Source organism: Priapulus caudatus, unplaced genomic scaffold (genome assembly GCF_000485595.1).
Source record: "Priapulus caudatus unplaced genomic scaffold, Priapulus_caudatus-5.0.1 Scaffold392, whole genome shotgun sequence".
Lineage (NCBI taxonomy): Eukaryota > Metazoa > Priapulida > Priapulimorpha > Priapulimorphida > Priapulidae > Priapulus > Priapulus caudatus.
Genome location: NW_014577453.1, coordinates 215,931 through 223,352, shown reverse-complemented (window position 1 = coordinate 223,352; position 7,422 = coordinate 215,931). Strand labels below are relative to the sequence as shown.

Here is a 7,422-nt window from a genome sequence, read left to right as displayed (position 1 = left end):
TCTCTCTCTCTCTCTCTCTCTCTCTTTCTTTCTCTCTCTCTAGCTCTCTCTCTCTCTCTCTTTCTCTCTCTCTCTCTCTCTCTCTCTCTCGCTCTCTCTACAGACAAATTGACGGACAGGATAGCAGGTAGCGGGAGACAGTTAGACCTATCATGCAACTTGTCATATATTCTTGTTTGTGGGTGAAATATATATATAGGCTCAACCAACAAATTCCAACAAAACTCACTATATAGCCATTAAACAGAATGTGGACACAGCGTCGAAGCGCGTTAATTTCAACGATAATTTTCTTTACTGTCGTTGTGGTGGATGTTATATATTGATATAATAATTAATATTACTATTACCATTACGATTATTATTATTATTATTATTATTATTGCTGTTGTTGTTGTTAGTAATTGTAGTGAAGAATCGGCTTGAATATTTGTCAAATTGTATTTGGTGATATTAATTGTACAAAATGCATACTCACAGTGATATGGAATTTTCATGACAGAATGATATTAGTTTGTGTGTGTGTGTGTGCGTGCGTGTGTGCGTGCGTGCGTGCGTGCGTGCGTGTGTGTGTGGGCGCGCGCGCGCATGTGTGTACATGCATGGTTTGAGGAAATAAAGATCTATATTGCATGTCGTTTGTTTACCGCTCTTCTACGGCTGCCTGAGAGCAAATACGAGCAAATCTGTTTACGTATTTTTATTCTCCGTTGCAGTTTATTTAAGAGCGGACGTGTTTTAATTTCGTTGTCGGCCGCGCAGCACGCAATAGTGGCCCGTGCCAAAAAATGTCCGTCACGTCTCCAAAGCTTCGCCTGCACCGCCGACGACGGCGGCGACCCGCTTGCCTGTGCTTACTGTTTAGTTGAGTTTCGCACGTTCTGCGTGTATAACGCGCGCCCGTGAATGATTGCAGGTCGGAGCCACCATCGTGTCCCCCCTCGCCGGCAGTCCGCCCCACCAGCTCGTCGGCCACCATGTCCTTCTCCCAGCGGCCTCGCCCCTCAGCTCGCACCACCAGCAGCAGCTGCTGCGGGAGCAGCTGGATCAGCAGCAGCAGCAGACGCAGGTCGCGATCGCGCAGGTGCACCTCTTGCGGAATCAGCTGGCGGTGGAGACGGGCGCCCGCATAGAGGCCCAGGTAAACAGTAAACACCACGTACATCGCTGTGTGTGTGTGTGTGTGTGTGTGTGTGTGCGTGCGTGCGTGCGTGCGTGCGTGTGTGTGTGCGTGCGTGTGTGTGTGTGGGTGGGGTGGGTCGGGGGGGTGCATGTCTCCCTTCGACTTCCCCCCGTTTCTCTCTCGTCTTCTACTTCCTCTTTCTTCTCTCTCTCTGCTCACACACAACACACTACTCTCTCTCTCTCTCTGCCTTTACTCCCTTTACCTCTCTCATTTGCGCTCCTTGCTCCATGTCCTTCTTTCTTTCTCCCTCCTCCTCCTATCTTTCTCCTTCCGCATCTCCGTATAACATGTTGTTGGGTTCGCATGTGGCGAGGACGCATTCAGTCTGCATGCCAGAACATAGGCAGCCTGCTGGAGTCACGCCTCAGCAGAATGCTCGATCAGTGCAGAGGCTGGAGCGTAAGCTCTCCGCGAGAAGCCGTCACGCCGGAGACACGTTGGCTACACGAGCGGCTACATCGGCTACGGGTTGAGCGTCGCGTCATACACCCCCCCTCCGTTAATACCCACTCTACATATTAATGATATTCAGGAGTGTAATAATAGAGGGATTCGTCATATCTTTCACTCCTGATTGATAAGTATTATTATACAGGTATATGTATTATACAATAAGTAAATCAAATGTATATTTATTTCATATATACATATATATAATATATGTATATATTTTATAAATTAATTATATATATATGCATGGTTCTCACGCAGTGTTGTACGCTGCGGGTTTACATCTATTATCTCACACTGTGCTGCTCACACATTCCGCCTCGCGCATATATAATATATTGGCTTAGTACATAATCGCCTATATATATATTATATATATATATATATGCTGCCATTCATGTAGGTTCCTTTACTGACTGTGAATCGTAAATCTTACCTATGCTACAGACCTGTGTGTAATATTATATATATGTATGTATACATGCATATATGTGCGTATATATATATATATATATATATATAGCGGTTAACAGCACCTTTATTAATGGACCCCACGGGCCATATTAACACACATACACATGCATCTATATGTACGTGTTCTACGGCTGCAGGCGGTTCCCCGTGCTGACGGACCCTACGGATTGCCGCGCGAGCCGCGGGCCCGTCACCTGCCGGACTACCAGGAGCTGGAGGCTCTGCAGCTGGTGTCACGCGCTGCAGACGCGCGACATGTACGAGAACAACGTCGTCGTCGTCGCCGCCGCCGCCACCGACGGCGACGCGTCGCCGGACAGCGGCACTAAGGAGATGTCGTCGTACAGCCTCGCAAACTCCAACACGGTCTACTCGCCGTGAGAACGACGCGGCCGCCGCGAGAACGAACGGCGGCTGGCAGCGACGGGTCGCCGGCTGGGCTACGGACGACCCGCGCCAGCGGCGCCTTCTCGCGTCGCCGCCTCGACGACGGGAACAGAGCGCGTCGGCGTCGCCGACGCCGAAGATCGACCCGCCGCCGAAGAGTAGGGGGCGCGCACGGTCGCTGCGACGACGGAGGAGATTGCTGAATCGGGCGACGCTAGGCCGCAACGGCGCTCAACGAGCGCCGACACGGAACTACCGCGGGCAGCCCGAGTGCCGCTCATAAGCGTTCGACGACCTGCGCGGGCCTCCGAGTCGGCGCGGCCGCCACGATTGACAACGACAAGAGCCGCCAGGAAGGACTAAATCATGGGAAACGGCGCGACTGGTCCGGCGACCGGCGAGCCGTTCATCAAGCCGTGGGCGCAGGACAACCTAGCGCTAGAGCTACGAGGATTAGCGGCTTCCTTCGCGGATTGAGCCGACAACTCTGAGGATTCGGGCTTGTCGCGCGCCGCGAGCCGGCTCATGGCTTACAGCTAGTGGTCAGATGCACGAATTAGATAGAGGGCGTAGGATGGTAATCAGGTTTGTGGGGTGGTCAAAGCACCGGGAATACGAGGCTGTGGATGGCGATGGATGGATGGTGGATGGTATGGGTCTTGAAATTGAATGGTATGGAGAAATGGCATGGAAATTGGAATGGATGGATGGATGGATGGATGGATGGTTGATGGATGATGGAGGATGGATGATGGGATGGGATATGCGCATGAATAGCTCGGATGGTTTGGATGTATGGCAGAATAAGATGGTTTAGCATGGCACGTGTAGTGGTTCATTTACTATGGATGGTATGGATGGGGTGCCTCATGGAATGGTAATGGAACGTTGGAGATGGATGGGAATGGGTGGATATAGGATGCACTGGCAGAATAGGGTATGGACATATGGTTTAATGGTAATGGGCCTGGATGGAGGATGGATGGATGGATGGATGGATGGGATGGATGTGGATGGATTGGCATGGATTGGAGTGGTTGGATGGAATGGATGGATGGATGCGATGATGGATTGATGGATGGCTATGGATGTGATATGGATAAGGAGGGTGGCCATTTCATGGGGGCAAATGGTATGGACATGAATTCTATGGATGGATGATGGCTAATGAGATGGACACCATTGGATGGATGGATGGATGGATGGATGGATGGATGGTGAACGTGGATGGATGGATGAGGCAACAATGGTATGGATGGTATGGATGGATGGATGGATGGATGATGGATGGGATGGCAGGATGGCATGGTTATGGGTGAATGGCATGGATGGATTGTATTATGGATGGATGGAGTGGATGGATGGATCGGATGGATGGATGGATGGGATGGATGGCATGGATGGTGGATGGCCGTAAGATGGCATGGGAATGAGTTTCATGGGTGGAGATGGCATGGGATGGAGTGGATGGTATAGAGGTTTTTGATGGATGGAATGGATGGATGCTTGATGGGATGGAATGAGCATGGGCAATGGGAATGGTTATGGCGGTTTATGGGGTCATGGATGGATGGTGATGGATGGTATTGGGATGGATGGTGGATGGATGGATGGATGGGATGGGATGGACAATGGTATGGATGAGATGGATGGATGATGGATGGGCGGATGGAGTGGTATGGCAGTGGGCAAGGATGGAATTGCGTATGGACCAAGATGGATGGATATGGATGGGTTGATCAGACTGGGATTTTTTCAATGGAATGTATGGTATGGTAGACTGGATGGATATGTGTATGGATGGTGGCTTTATGGATGGATGGTAGTAATGATTATGGAGAATGGATGGCATGGCTGGATTGGATGGATGATTGGTGGATGGAATGGATGGATGGATGGATGGTATGGGATGGATGGATGGGATGCGAATGTAATGGTGTGATGGATGGATGGAATGGCTCAGGATTGAATGGATGCGTTAAATGGATGGATATTGATGGACGGATGGATGGTATGATGATGGCTGGATGGATGGATGGATGGATGGGTATGGATGGATGGATGGAATGGATGGGACTGGATGGGATGGTTGACTTAATGGTAATGGATGGATGGAATGGATTGGATGGGATGGATGGATGGATGGATGGAATGGTATGGATGGTATGGATGGGATAGGTATGGAATGGAATGGATGGATGGATTGGTATTTAACTTATGAGATGGAATAATTGAGCGATTATATGGCAATGAGATGAATGGAATGAACGGGGACCTAGCTACGCATGAACGGATGGACGGATGGACGGTGGACGGAACTATATGCGCGAGACGGATGGACGGAGTGTGATGTGTAGTGTTCTGTAAGGAACTATGGTCATAGGTGATGTATGGATGAGATGAGATTTCATGGATGAATGGATGATAGTGGGGATGGATGCGATGGGTGGCGATGGAATGGATTGGCCATTGGATATGGTATGGTATGGATTGGATGTCCATCCGCCCACCATCGGTAGGAAGCGATCATGGATGGTAATATTAGTGGACAGAAACGGGAGGAGAGATATGATGAGAGTCGATAAAGAGAAAAAAAGATGTCAAAAGAAGAGTATTCACAAGAGTGGGAGAAGAAGTTATTGAATAATGGGGACAAAGGTAAAGATGGGGATTAAGAAGAAATGGAGATGTGCCAGATATGGGAAAGTTTTTACAAATAATAATAGAGGAGAAATATAGATAGCTAGAGAGAGAGCAGAGAGAGAGAGAGAGAGATGTAGTTGAGAGAGAGAGAGAAGAGATGAGGAGGAGAGAGAGATGAGGTAGAGATGAGAGAGAGGAGTAGATATGATGATTGTATGATTGAGAGAGAGCCTTGACTGATGCCATTCAAATATTTCTCTGTACTCTCTTTCTCTCATCTCTGTCTCTCTCTCTCTCTTCTCTCTCTCTCTCTCTCTCTCTCTCTCTCTTTTCTCTTCCTCTGCTCTTGCTCTCTCTCTTTCTCGCTCTCTCTCTTCTCTCTCTCTCGCTCTCTCGCTCTCTTCTACAGACAAATTGACGGACAGGATCAGCAGGTAGCGGACGATCAGTTAGGACCATATCATCGCAACTGTCATATAATTTCTTTATCCTACAGTAGGATTGTGTCAATGCTAGAGTGCCTGAAATTAGTTCTACGATATGTCCTAATACAAGCCCGCGCTGAAGAAAAGTGACACTTTTCACATGAAAGGGTATCATTCCATACCATTGAGTTTTCCACACTGCTATCCTCTAGCTAGAGCTCCAGGTGGTCGACGTCCTCCATTCTTGCTAGAGAAAGGGTGACATCTTCTGGCAAAGGTTGGAGCCTTTGCTCCGATCCTTCTCTGGAAGTCGCTTTGAAAAGCATGTTGAGGATCCTCGTGTTCTGTGCAACATCCTCGCGCACGTCCTCCAACATCCGGATGAGCTGATCGCTCCACTGCCATTAAAATATGGGAACATCACGCATAATTTATTTCGGCAGTAACTTAAGCGTATAACAGGGCTTGAAACTATTTGGCATTGCTCGCCACTCACTCAAAGCTAGTAGAATGTCTTGGCTGACCAGCCTTTTTCGCGAGTGTCAGTACTCCACAGCTGCTTTTTGCCTCTCGATCAGTGCCAAATTACTATTACTGATGTTTTTTTCATTAATCAAACTGGATAAGTATAAAATTTGTAAATAATTAAGCCAATTGAGTCTCAGATTTAGAATGCGCATATCAGATGCCATTCAATGTATGTAGAAAAACGTATGAGGACAAAGCCAGCACCAGTAGATTTCGGTTTCCGTGTGTTATATCCCGGAACGATTACTCATTTGCCCGCTTGAACTTGTTGAAACTTACCTTGTGCGGGGCCTGTCGGTTTCTGAGCAATAGAGATCGTCAAGGGTCTTTCCCCGCTGTAGGGCTCATACTTGTGACAGTTCCGCTTGGATTTGTGAAAAGATTATTGAAACTGTTTATACACCTCTACAAATCAAAGTTTGCGACGCAGTGCTCAGATCACAGTTGTTAAAGGCCGCACGAATGCGCATACAAATGTAATTTCTCCAGTACTAGACTAGCAAACCCAAATTAACCATTACATGCACTGTCATTTGATGAGCACACAAAATCACCATTACGCCATACTGCGGAGCCTTGACACTAGTCACAGGCTGTAGAGACTAGAATAAAAAGACAACAATATTGCACTTTTAGATAATGTAAACTTAATAAAGAACCACATGCACAATAGAAATAGCCGGCAGCATTTTCAGGTAGTTGACACTTAATTACCTTTAAAAAAAAAAAAAAAAAAAAAAAAAAAAAAAAAAAAAAATAAAAACTTATAACATTTGTGTAAAATTATTATCTCCTCGCGTGGCATCTGCCTATTACATATTGCCTATCATATAACAGCAACACTTAATTCAATCAAAAAATATTTCATTACTCTCATTCAAGGCATTCCGAATGAAAGCCTACCGTGCATGAAATGCCATAAGTCCTGGCAGCCTCTGGATTGTCGCGGACTTCACCATCACTCGAACTTTCATCTGAAATTACAATTTGTCACAGGCACATTGCAAGTAATATATCATAGCACAACAACATGCACTTGCACCTGGTTTCTCCTCATACACGCATCTGATTACCCTACAACATCTCCCTTTTTTCTGCCCCCCCCGCTGATCTACCTCCTCCCTATTCTTCTCAAGATTTCTCCCTTCATCTCTAAATCCTCTATTGCCTCCACATTCCTCTATCTCAAACCTTCCACAACTTGCACTTTCTCTCCTCCTTCTCCTCAATCCTCATCCTTACCTCTATACTAGCCTGAACTATGCAGGCTTTTACGACCAGTTTTCATGCCATAGGAATGTTTTTATGTCGCCACGTAAGTGAGAAGGC

General features: G+C 47.2%; 1 long non-coding RNA gene across 1 annotated transcript in view; it reads left to right on the top strand.

The window, feature by feature from the left end:
• The window catches only part of LOC106809877, a 10,654-nt gene extending 9,518 nt beyond the window's left edge, over window positions 1-1,136 (top strand). The window contains exon 3 of the long non-coding RNA XR_001393918.1: window positions 917-1,136. This is a non-coding gene — a long non-coding RNA (uncharacterized LOC106809877). The remainder of the gene's footprint in view (window positions 1-916) is intronic.
• The last annotated feature ends 6,286 nt before the right edge of the window (window positions 1,137-7,422 follow it).